Here is a 20579-nt window from a genome sequence, read left to right on the forward strand (position 1 = left end):
AATAACACTAGTCTTTCTGGTAAACATACCTAGGAATCGCACTGGTATTTCTAGCAATAATTTTGGAATTCTCATTAGTATTTTCACAATAATTTTTAAGAACCCTATTAGTAATTCTAGCAATATTCTCACTATTATTCCTAAAATTATTTTTAGGAATCCTACTAGTAACTCCAGAAATATTCTTACTAGGGGTTCTGGCAATATTTCCAGAAATCAGCAATACCACTAGTAACTTGAGAAATATTTTTACGAAATACTACTAGTGTATCCAGAAATGTTTCTAGAACTTTCACTAATACTTTCTAGCAATATTTATTGAAGTCCTAATAGTATATCTAGGAATATTTCTAAAACTTCCACTAATATTTTATATCAATATTTCTCGAAATCGCAATAGTATTTTTATGAATAATTCAAGAAATCCCTCAAATATTTCTAAACCTATTTTTGCGGAATCCCACTATTATATCTAGAAGCAATTCTAGAAATTCTGGTATTATTTTTTAGCAAAATTACTAGGAATCCCACTGTTATTTCTGATAATATTGCTACAAATCCTCCGGAATTTAAAGCAATACTACTAGGAATAGCTTTCGTTATTCCAGTATTTCTAATATTATTTTCAAGAAATACTACCAGTAACTCCAGCAATATTCTTACTTGTAATTCTGACATTATTCCTAGAATTCGTACTAGTGTTTCTAGCAAAAATAGATGTAATCTTTATAGTATTTTAATCGCTCTTTTTAGTAATACCAGTTGTAATTCTATAAATATTTTTACCGAATCACATTGGTATTTCTGGTAATATTCCGACGAATCACAGACTTATTTCTTACAATTATTTCGAGAATTTGTGTTAGAAATTCCAATTAATTTTGGGAAATATTTCTCGAAATTAAAATAGTATTTCTAGCAATATTTCTAGAAATCACTCTAGTTATTCTAGTGTTTATAGCCCAATCATTATACAATTTTTAGGTAAAAAATAACTTTTATCTTTAAAAAAAAGTATTTGTAGAAATATTTCTGGGAATCTTAGTATTATTTCCAGCAACGATTTTAGAAATCTCATTAGTGATTTTAAAATTATTTTCAGGAATACTGCTAGTAACACAGCAGCAATTGTAATACTATTTCTGAGAATATACTCAAGGAGTCCTACTAGTGTTTCAGGAATAATAATTCAATTGCTCTAGTAATTGTAGAAAAATCTTAAGCAATCCCGCCAGTATTTAAAAAAAATATATTTTTAGAATCCTACTATTGAATGAAATACATTTTCTTTAGAAATTTCAGTAGTATTTTCTACCAATATGTTTTGGACTCGCACTAGTATTTCTTTGGATATTCCTACAAATGCCGCAGGATTGTTTACAATATTATTAGAAATTCCTTTACCCTTTTCAGTATTTCTAGGACTATCTTTAGGAATAACAGAATTTTTTATAGAAAAATATTATAAATTTCACTAGTATTTCTAGAATTATTTTAAGAATCCTACAAATAGTCCCAGCAATATTCCTACTAGTATTTCTAAAAACATACCTAGGAATCCCACTGGTATTTCTAGAAATAAATAAAGGAATCCCTCTAGTGCTTCTAAAAATTATTTAAACAATCCCACTAATGTTTTCAGTAATATTTTTATAAAATCCCACCAGTATATCTAAAAATATTCCTAGACATTTCACTAGTAATTTATAATCATATTTCCGGGAATTCTACTAGTCTTTCTAGCAATATTTCTTGGAATCTTACTAATTTCACTTGAAATATTCAAAGAGTCCCACTATCTTTTTAGCAATATTACTAGAAATCCCTCTGGTTGTTTTATTATTTTTAGAATTTGTTGCAGAAATATCATTTGTATTTTTAGAAATATTTCTGGAAACTCACTAGTTATTTAGATACTTTAGATAGTATTTTTAAAATACTTTCAGTAATCCTACCAGTAATTATATTAATATTTTTCAATAGCTCCCTAGTGTCCGTAGGATTTTACTATTGATCTTACTAGTACTTTAATAATATTATTAAGAATCCCAGCAGTATTTCTAGCATTGTCTTCAATATTTTCAATTGTGGGGGAGGGGGAACTACTTTTTGGAATGAGTTCCAAAATATTTATTGAATTATTGCTAGTATGCTCAACAATATTTCTAGGAATTCCGCTAGAATTTGTAGCAATATTTAAAAAAAAAAAACATCTAGTATTTCTAGAAAAATTTCTAGGTATTGCATTAGTGCTTTTTGCAATGTTTTGAAGGATTCTATCTAGTAAATCTGGCAATATTTCTAGAAATATTTTTAGGAATCCCAGTAGTATCTTTAGCAATATTTCTAGAATTGCTACTAATATGTTTAGCAATTGTTTTAGAAATCCCACTAGTATTCCGAGAAATATTTCTAGGACTCCTACTTGTAATTGAAGGAAAATTTATTGAATTATTACTAGTATTTATGAAAACATCTATATAGGATTCCTACTAGAATTCTCAGCAATATTTAAGGAATACATCTAGTATTTCTAGAGATATTTTTAGTAATTTTATTAGTGTTTCCACGTATACATTTTAGAATCATAATAATATATCTGGTAATATATTTAGAAATTCCACTAGTATTTCTAGTCATACTCCTAGGAATGACACTAGTATTTATACAAATATTTTCAGAAATCCTTTTTTTTATTTTTGGCAATATTTCTACGAGGGCGTTAATATTTATTGTAATATTTTCATAAGTCTCACTACTATTTCTACAAATACTTTTTTTTAATTTCACTGGTACATTCAGCAATATTTTATAAATTCTACTACTATTTCTAGCAATATGGATATTTATTAGAATTTTTGAATTATACTAGTATATACTAGTATATACTAGTTTTTTTTTCTTTATATTTACACATGTCCATTTACAAATATTTCTGGAATGATATTAGTATTTCTAGAAATATTCTTCAGAATCCTGCAAGTATTAACAGCAATATTTTTAAAAATCACACTAGTATTTCTAAAAATATTCTATATATTAAAAATATTTTCAATTGCGTTTTTGGAAATTTCACTAGGTAGCTTAGGTAGAAATCTAGGAATCCAACTAGTATTTATACGAATATTTTTAGCAATCCGTACTATTTTTACAAATTGTATTAGAATTAATAGCAGTTTGCATAGTACTAACTAAAAATTCCAACCTGAATAAAATTGCCATAAAAAACACAGACCTTCATAAAAGTATTTTTAATTATTTTATGAGAAATTTCAATATAACTAGAATTATTTCTAGTTACTCTTGCATTTCTAGCTTTTTGGGAATCACACTTGTATTTGGGGAAATAATTTTTTAAATTAAAATAGTATTTTTAGCACTATTTAGAGGAACCCTACTAGCATTTTTCTCAACATTACTAGAATTTCATCTCGTTATTCTAGTATTTCTAGCATTTGCTTTGGGGATCACATTTGTTTTTCGGGAAATATTTTCTCTGAGATCAAAATAGTATTTCTAGCAATATTCAGAGAAACCCGATTATCATTTTTTTATATTACTATTACTAAGAATCCCTCTATTTGCTTTTACATTTTTGGCAGTTGTTTTAGGAATCCCACTTAACTTAGGAAAATATTATTAGGAATCCCACTAGTTTTTCTAGTAATAATTCTAGGAACTCCCCAAATGTCACTGTCATTATTTCTAGGAATTTATTTAGAATTTATCGTATTAGTTCTAACAATCCCACTATTATATTAGAAAATATTCCTAGTACTCTTTTTATTACTTCCAGCCATATTTCAGGATTTCGCGCTAATATATCTATAAATACCCTTTAGTATTTCTAGAAAAAATTTTCTAAACCCTACTTGTTTTTTAGCAATAATTCTATGAGTTCCAATAGAATTTTTAGAATTTGTTTGCATTTTTTCAATATCCCTGGGAATCTCATAAAAATTGCTAGATACGTTGCTAGTAATCCTTTTAGTTAGAGTACTGTTACTAGAATTTTTTTGAGGAATCTCATTATTATTATTGGCAATATCCCTAGAAATCTTCCTTTCATCTCTAGCTACATTACTGGGAATCCCACTAATTTCTTTAATATTACCAAAAAATTTTTTAAGAATCCCACAAATATTTTTATTAATATTGTTAAGATATCGCACTAGTGCATCTAGCTAGATTTTTAGGCATTCTGCTATAATTCAGATTGACATTTTTAGGAATCCTACTTGTATTTCTAGTTATATTTATAAAAAGGTCACTAGTATTTCTAGCAATAACTCTATAAATTATACTAGTATTTCTAGAAATATTTTTAGGAACCCCACTGCTATATCTAGCAATTTTTTATTGAATTGGCGTATTCAGCAATATTTCTATTCCGTTTTTATTAGTATTTCTAGAAGTACTTTTTCAAGGAATTTACTGATTATATCTTAAAATATTTTTAGAAATCTTACAAGAATTCTTACAATTTGTTCTAGGAATTCTACAACTTGAAAAAAATCCTATTCATAATTCTTACATAATTTTGTTAGTGTTTTCAGCAATCCTATAACTGCTTCTAACATGTCTTATTTGGAATCCTAGAAATACTAACATTACTCCTAAGTACTTTAGAATTAATGTCTTTAATAGTATTTTTCACAAAACAAATCTATAAAAATCTCAGTAGTATTTTCACTAATACTTTTTTAGGAATCCTGCTAGTATTTCTAGAAATATGGTCAGGAATCCTCCTAGTAGTTCTAGATATATGTCCAGAAATTCTTTAAACGTTTTTAGCATTCTTTTTAGGAATTTCCCTAGTATTTCTAGCATTGGTTTTAGTTAGTATTTCTAACAAGCTATTTCTAAAAAGCTATTACTAACAAGCTATTTCATTAGTGTACTTATAGCAATATTGTCAAGAATTATATCTAGCAAATCTAGCAATATTTCTAAAATCCCACCAGTGACTAGCAATATTTTTGGAACTACTACTGAAATTTTCAGCAATTTCTGCGTGTATCCTACTAGTATTTCGAGGAATATTTCTAAAAATCTTACTTGTAATTCCAGCAAAATTTATAGAATTATTACTAGTACTTCTGAAAACTAGCCTTAAAATTAATATTCAAGAAATACATCTAGTATCTCTAGAAACATTTTCAGCAACTTGATCAGTATGTTTACCAACATTTTTTAGAATCCTAAATATTATATCTAGCAATACCTCTAGGAAGTTCATAAGGGTTTCTGGCAAATTTGTGGAATTCCACAAATATTTTAAGATATATTTATATTTATTTTTCCTTGTATTTTCAGGAATCCTACTTCTATTTCGGGCAGTATTCCGACGAACATATCTACAAATACTTGTGGAATTCTACTAGTATTTCTAGCAATATTCTTTTTTACTTGATTTTCTATCTTGTGGCAGTATTTTTTAGGAATTTCTCTAATATATTTTGCAAAATTTTAAAGAATTCTGCTAGTATTTCTGGAAAAATGAGGTATCATATTTTTTCCTAGTATTAACAGGAACTCTAAACTGCTTATGGTACTTTGTGTTAGAATTCCTAGCAATTCTAATATTACTCCTAAAAATCCCAAGCTTAAAAAAATTGTCAGGTAAAAAAAATTTTTATCTCTTAAATATCTCGGGGTAAGAAAACAAGATAAGACACCTATGAAAAAAGTTGAGGCCTTCGTGCAGCGAACAAGTTGAAAATTACAGGTTTCGTACTTTAGGGCACATCATTACTGTGTCCGCGGCACGGTTTTCTTAGCTTCTCGATTTTTTTTCGTCTTTCGACCGACGGCACGCGATTGATTGTCGCCGAAAGCCAAAAACGCTAACTTTTTCCCCCTAGTGTGACAAAGGAAGACGATTATCCTAAATACAAGGTTTTAAATGTGACGCCTAAAAAAATTCGTCACGAACGAATTATTCCTGAAGAATTAGTAATTATCGGCAATCATTATCATTAAAAATTAGAACGTTATTATTTTTAGAAATTGTAGTCCTAAAATGGTAATTTATAAAAAAAAATCGGTTAGATTTGAGGTTTAGGAGAAAATTAATCATATGGTAGATTGGTGCCTATAATGACGATAATTTTAATGACCATCATTCTGATAATAATAATAATAATCTTGGATTTATTTATGAAACTTACAGGTGTTTCTATAATCAATTTTAGTCCAACTTAACTCGAAATTTAGCTGCGTTCAGTATTGGATAGAAAAAATAGTAAAATAAATTTTTAAATGGGTGAAGATGAGGTACTAATAGCAATTTGTCAACGCCTAAGGTAAAAATCAGTTCTCATGATTATTAGAACAATTTCGATCTCAGAAGCACACCTTCCGTGTAAATTTAAGTTTCGTGAAACCACATGAATTTCGAAAATAATTCGCTCCTGTGATATTGGTCTCAAGTGTCCCTTCCGGCAACCACAGGTATGTCTGGCACGCAGCGATTACGTTTCGAAGACTCTGCTCCTGAACATGCGAAACTCGTTCTGGATTCTTCTGAAAAAGAAAACAGTACAAAAAATGAGCTTTAAATTTTATAAAAGTGATCCAAATATCATAATATTTTAAAAAATTCCAGGAGTAATCTCAGTAATATTTTCAATAATCCCATTAGTATTTATAGAAATTTTGTTTAGGAACCTCACTAGTAATTATAGTAGTATTATAAGTAAGATTACGAGAATTTTTAGCAATAATACTAGAAATACATTTACTATTTCTGGAATTGGTTTGAAACCCCACTAGTATTTATTAGAATACTTCTAGGAATTCAGCTAATATTTCCAACAATATTTTGCTAAATCGCGCTAATATTTTCAACAATATTTTACTTAATCGCGCTAATATTTTCAACAATATTTCAAGAAGTATTTTTAAATGTTACAAAAGTGATCAAAATTTTCTAACCTTTCAAAAATCGCACTAGTATTTCCAACAATTGGTTTAGTAATTCCATTAGTATTTTCAAAAATATTACAAGCAATCGCACCACTACCAATTAGTATTTCTAGAAATATTTTTTAAAATCCCACTAGCTTCTGCTTGTATTTTTAGCAATATTTTTATGAATCCAACTAGTGTTTTTTAGCAATGTTTTCAGAAATCTCACGGGTATTTTTAGCAATCGCTGAAATATTGTTTAGAACCCCCAGTAGTAATTATAGCAATATTACTCGTAATCCCACCAGAATTCTTAGCAAAATTACTCAGAACATCTCTAGCATTTCTGCCGGAGGTTCTATAAATACCAATAGTATTTCTAAGAATTTCATAGCATTTTTTGAAATATTTTGAGAAATTGTGCTGATATTCCAGCAATATTTCCAGGCATGCAAATAGAATATTTACTTATATTAATTGGGATACATATTGTATTTTTAAAATTATGTTTCGAAATCCCACTAGTCTTTCTAGCAATGTTTGTAAAAATCACACTCGGAAAATTTTTTAGGAATCCCATTAGTTTTTCTAGAAATACTCCTTGGAATCACTAAATATGTTATAAAAGTAATACAAACAGTATAATCTTTAAAAAAATCGACTAGTATTTCTAAAACGATTTCAAGAAAACCCGCTTATTCCATATAATTATAGAAATATTTCCAGAAATCCTGTTAGCATTTTTAGAGAAATAATTTGAAATCACTCTAGTAAATTAAATATATCCAGGATTTCTTTCAGGAGACTTTTTTTTATTTTTTTTTCATATTTTAAATAATCCCAATACTTTTTATAGCAATATTGTTAGTAATCCCAATAGTATTTTTTAGCAGTATTACTATGAATACCTCTAGTATTTTTTAACCTTAATTTTATCAAACCCTCTAGTAATTATTAATTTTTGTAGGAAATCTGCTTATATTCCCAGAAATTTTATTTAGAAACCACGCTCATATATCTAGAAATATTTTTCAAAAATCCTTTTAGTATTTCGAATAATATTTGTAGTTATTCCACAAATATCTCCAGTTAAATTTAAGTAAATTTCCTTAATATATCTGGAAATATTTGTTACGACTCCTACTAGTATTTCTAGCATTATTTTTATATATTCCACTAAAAGATTATAAATAAGGCTAAGAATACTCTTAGTATTATTAGCATTGGTTCTACTGAACCCACTAGTATTTCTTACAATATTCTTAGAAATCCCGCTAGTCTAAGTTCTAGAAATCCCACTAGTATTTCCAATAGTATTTTAAGAATCTCGAGGGTGTTTCAAACAATATTTCTGGGAATGCCACTAGAACTTTTAATAACATTAATTAGAATAGCTTTAGTATTTCTAGAATTAGTTCTAGAAATCTTACTAGTATTTTTGACCTTATTTTCAGAAATTCCACTAGTATTTCAAGAAATATTTTAGCAACTACACCAATAAATCTTGTATAATTTTTTTAGCAAATCCCTTAGTATTTCTAGAACTCTTTCTCGAAATCCCACTATAACTTCTAGAAATATTTGTTAAGAACCTTACTAGTATTTGTTAAAAAATTATTAAGAACTTAATATCATTTTACTTACTATTTATAAAAATATTTATAGGAATACTACTAGAATTGTTTTAATATAATTAAAATACATTTAGTATGCTATGAGAAATCGCACTCAAGTTTCTAGCAATATTTCTAGGAACGCAACTACAATTTTCAGTGATATCAATCAGAATACCTCGCGTATATAAAGCATTAAAATCTAACTAGATTTTCAAGCAATATCATTAAAAACGCCTCTAGTTATTTGAGTTTTTTTTACCATTTGTTAAGAAATTCCTAAATTTCTAGACATTTTTTTAAGGAACCCCACTAGTACTTGAGCAATATTTTTTGGAATCCCGCAGGTATTTCCAGAAATATTTCCAGAATCCGCGCTTAGAAAAATATGAATATTTTTTAGAAATCCCACTGGTATTTTTATTAATATTTTCAGTATTTCCACTAGTATTTGTAGCAACATTTCAGGAAATCCCTGAGTTATTTTTAGCATAATTTATAGAAATTACCTTTAAAGTCTCGGCTGTTTCTGTTATATGCGAAACTCGTTCTGATTTTTCTACAAACAAATTAAACATTAATTAAATCTGCGGACAATTAATTTAGAAAGATTCCTAATAAATCTATAGAAAGTTGATGAAATTTCAAGTCAATTGAGGTTTACTTAAGGTATTTTTCCTTAATAGGTATCGAGATAGCACGTGAGTAAGCCCAATCTATTTTACATTTTTAACCTATTTTTTATTTTAAATTTCCACTCTCCGTATGCTTTATGAATGTGAATAAAAAATGAAAACTTCGCTAAGTTAAGGTATATAATCTCTTTTTTTAAAATGAGAACAAGAACGTCAAAAAATATTGTCAGGTTCTCCAATTACTTAAAAAAAAATTTGAATATGCACAAGACGAAAACGGATCGGTCGAGCATCAGTCGAGCATTAGCAAATAGTTTTCGACTGCTGCATGACGAGTGGATTTTTGTTTTGTGCACGCTTCCAATTCTTTTGTGATAATTTAAAAACTAGAAAATATTTTCTAACGTTGTTGGTCTTATTTTAAAAAGGAGATTTCAGGACTCAATTTAGCAAAGTTACCATTTTTTATTTACCATCCTGAAGGATACTGGTGGAAGTTAAAAATCGAACTTTGTATAAAAACGGAGAATAGTTTAGTCTTTTTCAGATCTTATTTAGGTCTCTATTTACCAAAAATATTCGTAAAAAAATTAAAACTTTAATAAATTAAGCTATTAAGTTTCCTTCTTCTAATGAAACCAGAAACGTGAAAAAATATTTTTTCGGATTCACGAATTATCTAAAAAATGTGGAATCAAGCACAAGACGAAAATTGGTCGGTCAAACGTCAGTCGAACATGAGCAAATAGTGCTCGACTGCTGCTCGACTAATGGATTTTGGTCTTGTGCACGTTTCCATATTTTTTGTGATAATTTGGAAACCAGAAAATATTTTCTAACGCTTTTGGTCTCGTTTTAAAAAGGAGGCTTTATCAAAAATATTTTAAGTTCGACTCAATGGACACAGAATCAAATAGACTTGCTAAAATTTGTCTTAAAACTCTCTATAACTGAATTTTGGACAGTGTTAGTTGCTTTGTAAGAGAAGCAAGTAAAACTGACAAGAATGAAGAGAATATATATAATCTTGAAAAAAATTTCCTTTCAGATTTCAGGGGATCCAAGAGACATGCTGCTGAATGGAAATTTCTAATCTTCCGAGAATAAAAGAAGCTTTGTCGTTTTTCCCGTGAATTGAGAAATGTTGTAAACGTTACCCTACTGAGGAAACAAAAGGTTGAAAGAAAACGACACGAGTCTTCGATGTTATGCAGTCACGCCGAACTATTGACCTATAACTTCTCTTTTCACTACGAAAATGATGATTCTGGGAACAGCGAGATAAGAGGGTCGATAATAAGGTGTAAGTGGGACAGGTAACCGCGAGATAAAGGTATTAAGACACCTGAAAGTTATGCACGGGCACGCACATAGTCACTCGACGAATCCGTAAAAATGTGGCGACCGCAATTTTGCAATTACTCGTAGAGACACTAAATTATTAAATACCACTTGATACATTTTCATTTCGGAAACCTGGAGTATTCGTCAGATGGTCCTAGCAATAATCGTTACCTAGTAATACTAGTGCCCTGACTACATTTATCAAGAAATAAAAAAATATTCGCGATCCTTAATTTGTTTCGGGAAATACTTATAGGCATCCCACTATTATTTCTAGCAATATTTTTGGGAATCATACTAGTAATTTTAGAAATATTTCCGAGTATCCCTTAAAAATTTCGGGTATCGTTTCTAAGAATTCTTTTAGTATTTCTAGAGTTAGTTTTAGAAACCCCACTAGTATTTGTAACAATACTTTCAGAAATACTACTAGTAATTCTAGAAATATTTAAGTGAATTGTTAAAAAATTTTTGACATTAACTCTAGAAGTTCTTCTAGTACTGCTTGCATTGGGTTTAGAAATTCTACTAGTATTTAAAGAAATATTTACAGGAATCCCACTAGTATTTCTAGAAAATTTTTTAGGAATACCACTAGTAATTCTATAAATATTTAAGAAAATCCTTTAATCATTTCTGGCATTATTTATAGTAATTTTTCTAGTACTTTTGGAATTTGTTTTAGAAATAACATTAGTATTTCTAGCGATATTCTCAGAAATCCTGCTGGTATTGCTAGCAATATTTTTAGGAACACCACTAGTAGTTCTCGAAATCTTTCTAGAAGTCCGTGCAAAATTTCTGGTATTATTTCTAGAAGTTACGCTATCGTTTCTTGTATCAGTCGTAAATGCTTTACTCTCATTTTCAGCAATATTTTTTGAATCTGGGTAGTATTTTTAGAAATATTTCTAGAAATTATACAAACATTTTTCAAATTATTTCTAGGATTGCATCCTGTATTTATAGCATTAGTGTCAGAAACCTCACTAGTATTTATAGTATTTATTGCTTGCATTTTTCTTAGTATTGTCAGGAATCCCTGTAGTCATTTTAGTATGCCTAGTAGTTTTTATAGGAATACCACTTTATGTTTGAAAATATTTCAAGTAATCCCACTAGTATTCCTGGACATATTTTAAAGAAAGTATTTCTATTATTATGTTTATTAATTTCACTAGTATTTTTAGCATTATATAAGGCAATCAGGTTTATATTTCTAGAGATACACCCTAGTATTGCTATCAATATTTTTAGGAAACTTACTAGTTTTTTTTTTCAATATTCCTATAAATCTCTGTAGTTATTGTAGTATTAATAGCAGTTTTTTGCAAATATTTTTAGAAATCCCACTAGTAGTTTTAGCAATATATGAAGCAATCAGGCTAAAATATCTAGAGATATCCAATAGTATTGCTATCAATATTTCTAGGAAACCCAGTAGCATTTTTCTCAATAATACTGGGAATACCTCTAATTATTCTGTTATATCTAGCAATCTTGCAGGAATAATACTTCAATTTAGAAAATATTTCAAGGAATCTCACTAGTATTTTCAGCAATTTTTTTCGTAATTCCACTAGTATTTCTAGAAATATTTTGGAGAATTCCAATAGCAGTTCTAGAAATATTCGAGGAATTCCTAAAACACTTCTAGCATTATTTCGAGAAATTCCTATAGTATTTCTAGCATTAGTTTTAGAAACCTCACTAGGATTTTTAATAATATTTTTAGTAGTTCCACTAGTGTTTCAAGTATAATTGTAAGCAATCCAGTTAGTATACTTAGAAATACCTCATTTAAAAAAATCAATATTAGTGAAGGGCGCTAATATAGCTAGAAATACCCATTATTATTTCTAGCAATATATCTATGAAACTCACTAGCATTTTTCTTAAAATTGCTAGGAATCTCTCCAGTTATTATAGTATATCTAGCAGATTTTATAAGAATGCCACTTCATTTATGAAAATATTTCGAAGAATCTCACTAGTATTTCTAGCAATATATTTAGGCATTCCACTAGTATTTCTAGAAATATTTCAAGAAATCCCACTAGCAGTTCTCGAAATATTTCTAGGAATCCCGCAAAAATTTATAGCATTATTTCTAGGAATTCCTGTAGTATTTTTTGAATTATTATTAAAAACCATATTGGTTCTTATATTATTATTATTATTATTGCCATTAACCTAGCTAGTATGCCTAGCAGAACTTTAGGCAATCACGTTATTTTAATATTTAAAGCAGTTTTTTTTTAGAAATCGCAGTTTGTTTTTGGGGCTATTTTTAGGAGCCCACTAGTATTTCTAGCAATATATGAGGTAAACACGCTAATACCTCTAGAAATACTACCTAGTATTTCTGTTAATATTTCTGAAAATCTCACTAGAATTTGTCTTCGTATCACTTGGAACCCCTATTGTTATACCAGTATTTATTTATAAAAGTTTTTTCAAGAATACCTCTTGAATTTTTGAAATAAGTTTTGCTATTCTGCTTGTATTTCCAGCAATATTTTCAGCAATACGACTAATACTCCTAGACATTTTTCTAGGAATCTGTTAAACATATCGGGAATTATTTCTAGTAATTTCTATAGTATGTCTAGCATTGGTTTGAAAACCCTACTAGTATTTCTAACAATTCTTTCCACAAGTATTTCTATTAATATTTTAGAAAATCACGCCAACATCTCTAGATGTACAAACTAGTATTGCTATTAATATTAGAAATCCAAATTAAATTTTAGAAATATTTTTAGGAATCTCACTAGTCTTTCTAGCCATATATGAGGCAATCGGGCTAACATCTCTAGAAATACCCGCTAGTATTTATAGCAATATTTCTAAGAATCCCTCAAATATTTCTAGCATTAGTTATAACATTCTAGTATTTATATTAGTTTTTTCAAGCATTCCACTTCATTAAAAAAATATATATTTTTAGGAATCCGACTTATATTTATAAAAATATTTGGTTACTCTTTTTGAGAAATTTTTTTGTTAAGAATTAATTTTTGATCTGAAAATTAATTGTGGTTGAGAATTTATCATTTTAGTTGAAAATTGGGACGTTTTGGTCAAAAATTTTACTATGTTGTTGAAAATTAGTATAAAGTAAGCATAAATTAATAATTAACAATTCAACTATTAAAAATCATTCCTGATGCCTATTTTTTATCAAAACTGACAAGTTGATGACAATTTTTAAAGAGGTATTTTTTTAATAAATATTCAAATGAATATTTGCAAAGGTCGATAATCGCTAAGAGGCACTGATCCTAGGGTTTCTCCCAAAGAAGTCTGGTTTGAATGGCCGAAGGGTTAAAAGCAAAGAGCCTTTTTTTCTCCCCCTCTTTTATTTTTCTTATTGGCCAGACGCGTAATAACACGTTATTCAGCTAGCCGCTGGACCCACGAGATCTGTGGGGTTAAAAAAAAACGAAATCGACGCACACGCCCAAGTTGAGAGGATCTCTATGCGAGCGAAAAACACAGGGACACAAACTGTAATAACCCCTAATCTTGAGAAATGCTATAACTGTCTTAACTAAATGCTATTTTATATTCACGGTCCTCTTTGGTCACGCTTGGATTCTTGATTTCCGACTTCTTTTGCAGTTTAAACATATTCTGATCAGATTACTTAGACAAAATAGTGGCTTTTCACTGAGATCAGTTGCCAATTGCCAACGTGATAATGTGGTTGATTATAAGTTGGAAAATAATATTCTAATTCAAACCAGATGGATTTTTAACAATTAAGTTTAACTTTCAAACATGAAAGATGATTCAAACAAAATAATATGTTTCTAGTGAGATCAGTTTAGAATTGCCAACGTGACTATGTGGTTGACTATAAGTTGGAAAATAATTTTTTAATTCAAGAAGATAGATTTTTAACAGTAAAGTTGAATTTTAAACAAAAAAGAGGATTTGAACAAAATAGTGAATGTTTTTGTGAGTTCAAATACCAATCGCCAACGTGAAAGAGTTGCATTTTCAATTAAAATAGATTATTCAAACAAAATAATATTGTGTTTTTAGTGAGATACGTTACCAATTGCCAACGTGGCAATATGGTGGACTATAAGTTGAAAAAGAAACTTTTAATTTAAAAAGCCCATTTTTAATAAAAACAGTTAAATTTAAAAAAGAAATGAGTAAATTAAATAAAATGGTGTGTATGAATGAGATCAGTTGCCAGTTAGCAATGTGACAATTTGGTAAACTGGTAGTTAAAATAATAATTTTCAATTGAAAGACAGATTTTTAAAAAATAGTTCAATTTAAAAAAAGGTAATTAAAAAGAAATGGTGTGTTCTTAGTTGGATCCGTTACCAATAGCCAACGTGACAATGTGGTAAAATATCAGTTATAAAATTAATTATCAATCGAAAGACGGGTTTTTAACAAAACAGTTAAATTTTAAAACAAATATTTCAAACAAAATGGTGTGTATTTTAGTCAGATCAATTGCCAATCTTTCAAGTAACAATGTTGTGAATTCTTAATGAAAAAATTATTTTTCAATCGAAGAAGACGGATTTTTAACGAACTAGTTAAATTTTAAAACAAAAAAGATAATTTAAACAAAATAGCGTATTTTTAGTGAATTTAAATGACAATTGCCAACGTGAAAATATAGTGGACGAAAAGCTAAGAAATAAATTTTTAATATAGAAAGACAGATTTTCAACAAAACATTTAAATTTTCAAACAGAAATGAAATTAATACAAAACAGTATGAAATGAATGAATTGTAAATAAAAAATTAGGGCGTTTCAACAAAAAAGTATATTTTTCAAACAAAAAATATAATTTAAACAAAATAGTATGTTTCTAGTGAGATTAGTTGCTAATTGCCAACATAACAATGTGGTGACCTATACGTTATAAAATGAATTTTCAATAAAAAAAAGACGGATTTTCAACAAAAAAAGGTAAATTTTTTAAACAAAAAAGAGTATTTAAACAAACAAGGATATTTTCAGTGGCATAAAGTGCCAATTTTCAAGGTGACAATGTGGTGATCTGTAAGCTAAAAAAAACTTTAAATAGAAAAAAACGTTGTTTTTTTAACAAAATAATTAAATTTTCAAACAAAAAGGATAATTGAAACAAAATAGTGTGTTTCGCAATACACATCACAAAATTTTAGTTCCTAAACCAGGTGAAATAGAGTGTTTTTCCTTAAAATAGGGAAGCAATATAGCAATACGTTCTTTTTCATATTGTCTACCAAAGGAAATAAATTTTGAACAATGAAGTTTAATTTTCAACTAGTGAGGTAGATATTGCGAAAACGAATTTTTAGTAGAGTACTTCATCTTCAAATCAAGTAGGTGGATTTTCATATATTTTAGAAAAAGTTAGAACTAATTTTAAAAACCAATTAAAAAAAATGTATGTTAAATATTCCAAAGTATCTATTTCTGTTCTATTATTTGGAGAAACGAGAAAAATCTGCCTTAGTCGGGGTTTGAACCGGGAGTGCCACTATTTACGAGTACAGCTTTACTAATCATGCAACCAAGCCAATCATGGATATTGGCGTGCCAAGTTCAAATCCGGACAGAGGCAAATTTTTTCTCTTTTTCTTTGAATGAATTGAAAATTAAAAATTTATTAGTTAAACTAATTAAATTAATTAGGAACCTAGTAAAAAAATAAATTCATTTGCTAAAATGTTTACATCAATATTGAACTAAATTCAACTACAACTTTCCGTAATTAGATTTTTAGTATTAAAAATAATTCTAAACCAAAGAAAAGAATTTTCTACAAAAATTTTCTTGAATTTTCAATCTAGAAATGTGAAGTTTGAACAAAAGAGTTAAATTTTCAAATGCAAAAGATAAATTTTTTAACAATAAATAGAATTGGTACATTTTGAACAGGAAAAATTAATTTTTTATAAAAAAAAACCTAATTTTGAACAAAATATTTAGATTTTTAACCAAACAAAAGAAGAAGTTTTTCCAGTGGGCACAACGTTGGCAACTTCTTTACGACATTGTTACGACAACTTTACGGCATCATATTTACATGTCGTTAAGGTGTCTTTACGATGTCGTAACTGTTTCGTATGATCTAACGATGTCTTTACGATATCACAAAGACACCGAAACGACATGGACATAGGACGTCGTATAGTTGTCGTAAAGATGTCGCAACGATGTCTTAAAGATGGCGCCAAATTTTGTGCCCGCTGGGTTAACATAATATATTAATTTTTCATCATTAGTAATGAAAACCAATTTTTGCTCAACAAAAATATGAGTTATTAACCAATAGAATTCCACGGAAAAGGATGAATTTTTTTACATAATAGTAAAACCTTCAACCAAAACGATTAATTATCAGCACAATGAATGAATCTTTTACCAAATAGGTGAATTTTTAATTCATGAAGGAACATTTCTTTGATCCAAAACTGGAACAGCTACATTTTCAACCTCAACAATATTTATTCTTTAATAAAAAAAAGTTTTTTTTCACCAGAATAGTTGAAATTTCCTAAAAGAGTTTTATTTGTAACTAAACAGTTTAATTTTCTACGAGAATAGTTTAATTTTTAACTAGAAATACTGATTGTTTACAAAAATCATAATTTTTAATCAGATAGTTTAATTGTAAAGACAATGGTTGAATTTTTAATTCAACGAAGAAAAAAATAATTTGTAAATGTTGATTTTTTTACTGAAATATTGAATCTTTAATTTTCAAAAATGAATTTTTTAAAAGGGGTTCAACCAAAAAATGGAGAGACAAGATCAGTTTGTTTCATATTGAATAATCTTGTTTCTCTGTAGCTTAGTGGGTAAGAGCATTAGACCGGCAATCTGAAACAACTGGGTTCGGATCCCAGCGGATCATAAGAGCAATTTTTTCACAATTTAGAAATGAAAATCAATATTTAAAAAATTTCGATTTTATGCAAGTAGATAAAAAACAATTAACATGAAATTATTTAAAACCCAGTTTCATTAAACAAAAAAAACAAATAACATTTATTTAAAAAGTTATTGAATCCTTAAGATAAGCAGATTAATTCCAACGAATTAGCTGCATAATCAACCAAACAGGATTAAAAATGGATTTTGTTTTTATTTAAGTAGAAAGTGTGAAAAAGGGCAAATGGGCAGAGAAACAAGAACAAAAAATTTGTTTAAAAATTTAACTTCTTTGTGGAAAATCTATTATTTTTGTTAAAAGTTCACTTTTTTTGTTGCAGATAGATTATTTTACATAAAAATCGATCTCTTCAGTAAACCATTGAAATATTTTTTGAAAATTAGTTTTTTTTTGTTATCGAAGGTTAATTTTTTAACGAAAGTTCAACTATTTGGTTTAAAATTGATGAGTTTTCTTACAAATTTATTTTTTTTTGCTAAAGTTAATTGCTTTTTTAATTTTATATTAATTTTTCTAGATAAAATTCATCTCTTTCGCTAAAAATGATATTTTTCGAAAATTGAGTTTTTCAATCGAAAATTCAACTACTCTGATTGAAGATTCATTATTTACGTTGAAAATCTGAACTATTTTTGGTAAAATTTTTTTTTTTTTTTTTGTCGGCACTTGATTTTTTAACTAAAAATGCAATTATTTGTTGTAAATTTGTTTTTGTTTTTTGATTTAATTAACCTTTTTTCTATGAAATTAAAATCTTCTAGCCTGAAATATCTCAATATTATATTTTTCGTTTGGAATCCTTTTTTTCTATTAAAAGTTGAACTAATTGGTTGAAGATAAAAACAATTTGTTGAAAAAAATGTGTTGTGGAAGATTAATCAGTTTTCTTAAATATGCGTCTCTTTGGTTTAAAATTAATTTATGCAAACAAAAATTTATTTACTCTAATTGAAAATTTACAGTTTTGTTAAAAATTTATCCTTTTGGTTACAAGTTTAATTATTTAATTGAAAATGTATCTTTTTTAATTGAAACCCCATCTGCTTGGGTAAAAGTTAACCTAATGTATACAAAAGTATTAGATTTTTGTCTGCAGATTCATGTCCTTCATTAAAAATTTAAACACATGCTTCGTTAATAATTTGTTTCTTTTTTGTTTAGAATTCATTTTTGAAACTTAAAGTATAACTTTAAGTATAATATTTTCAGTTTAAAATTGTTTTTTTAATTTTCTATTAGGATACTAATTTTCTTGCTTTAAAAATTCTCTTTTTTTTTTGTTTAAAAATGCATCTAATTAAGGCTGCAAATTAAGGTTTCTATTGAAATTTGAATTATTTAATAAAAAATTCGTCTTTTGGCTCATTTTAATACAAAAGTTTTGTCTTTGGTTGAAAATTGGACTATTTTGTAGCAAATTCGTTGTTTTTTCAATTGAAATTTAATATTTTTAACTGAATTTTACTGAAAATCTAACGTTACTATTTTTTATAGGAATCTTATCTTTTTTAGTTAATAAGCTATGTCATTTGTTTAAATTTTATTGCCTCTTTCGGTGGATTCCTTTTTGCAGAATGAAAATTAAACTATTTTGTTAAAAATTCAAGTATTTTGTTGAACTATTTAGTTGAATGTTTGGCTTTTTCATTCAACATTTTCTGTTTTTAAATTAAAACTGCTACATTTTTTGTTGAAGATAAATTAAAAATTCTTAAATATGAATTGTAAATTGTTTTATGAAATTTATAAAAAAGAGTCTATGTTAAAAATGTTACAAGATCGAAATGCCTGCCTTTTGATATTAATAGTCCCGCAAAATGAAAAATTTGATTAGAAAAAATTCAGGAAAAAGTCAGGGATTTTGAAAAAGAGTTTAATTTTTGGAAACCGTCTTTCACTAGTTTTAAAAAGTAGTTTAAATGGTAATATAATAAATAGTATAGTAAAGAAAATCACTTTCTCTTCAAATTAAAAAACTGCATAATACGTTTCAGTTGGACCCTTAGTGAAAATGAACCAATTATTGTTAATTCGCTAATACCCGAAGCTCATTTTTCGGGAACGGTTACCCTTGCCTTTATTTTAGTGATTTAGTTGCTCGAGGTAAATAATTTATCTTCAGGCTGTCATAGACTCGTGCTACGATTTAAAGGAGTAGAGGTTAAATTTAAAAGCTCGGTGGTGCTTTGGGCAAACCTCCATTATCCAAACTATAATATTCAATAGGTACCTCCTCGGGATGCGAAATCTTCCAAGAAGCCGATGTAGTTTCGGATAATGATAATGGACCAGGGAATTGGGATATAACGTGTCTTAAATTGTCTAATGAGTGACCGAAGGGTACCCTGGATTCAAGGTTGCTTTATTTTTTCACGGAAGGAACAATCATCTACTCCTTTCTACTGAATTCACCCTCTACAAAATTCCAATTTCTAGGAAAATTAACTCGATTTTTAGCCTTCTATTACCTTCCTGACCTCTGGACTCTAGAATCTCTTACCAGAAGGCATCAATAATCTTTCAAACTTCTTTTGGCAGCTTCAAACGTTTCTAAATAATAGATTCTTTTTTTTTATTTTTGTTTTTCACCCCCGCTCTCGTTTCAGACAGTTATTTAAACAGCCTAAAGACGGATTTCAAATTTATTCTGTGTTTCTCTTGAGATAAGTTATCAGTTGCCAACGTGACTTTGTGAGAGTCATCAACTCATTTCAATTAACTTCACCCTCCACTCTACAAAATAATAATTTCTAGGGAAATTAAATCAATTTTTAGCCTTACTTTGCCTTCTGGACCTCTCGTGTCCCTTACAAGAAGGGATCAATAATTTTTAAAATTTATTTTGGCAGCATGTAGCGTTTTTAATTATTGGATACTATTTTATTAGACAACGTCCATCATCAGTCATCTTTGCAGAACAAGATTTTCTACATAGTTACTTTTTCGCTGTGATGGGCCAGTTCGTTTTTGAAAAAAAATATAGTTCTGTATCATAAAAAAGTCACTAGTCATCGTTATCATTACCAACTTTACCAACCTTGCCAACTTGACTATGTAGGCAACTATACGTTTCTATGATAAATCATGAATTGGACTTTCCAACCAAAAAAATAAATTCCTAATGAAAGACAATCGAAAATCTTGTAAAAAGCAGAAG

This window comes from Belonocnema kinseyi, chromosome 1 (assembly GCF_010883055.1).
Source record: "Belonocnema kinseyi isolate 2016_QV_RU_SX_M_011 chromosome 1, B_treatae_v1, whole genome shotgun sequence".
In the NCBI taxonomy this organism is placed as follows: domain Eukaryota; kingdom Metazoa; phylum Arthropoda; class Insecta; order Hymenoptera; family Cynipidae; genus Belonocnema; species Belonocnema kinseyi.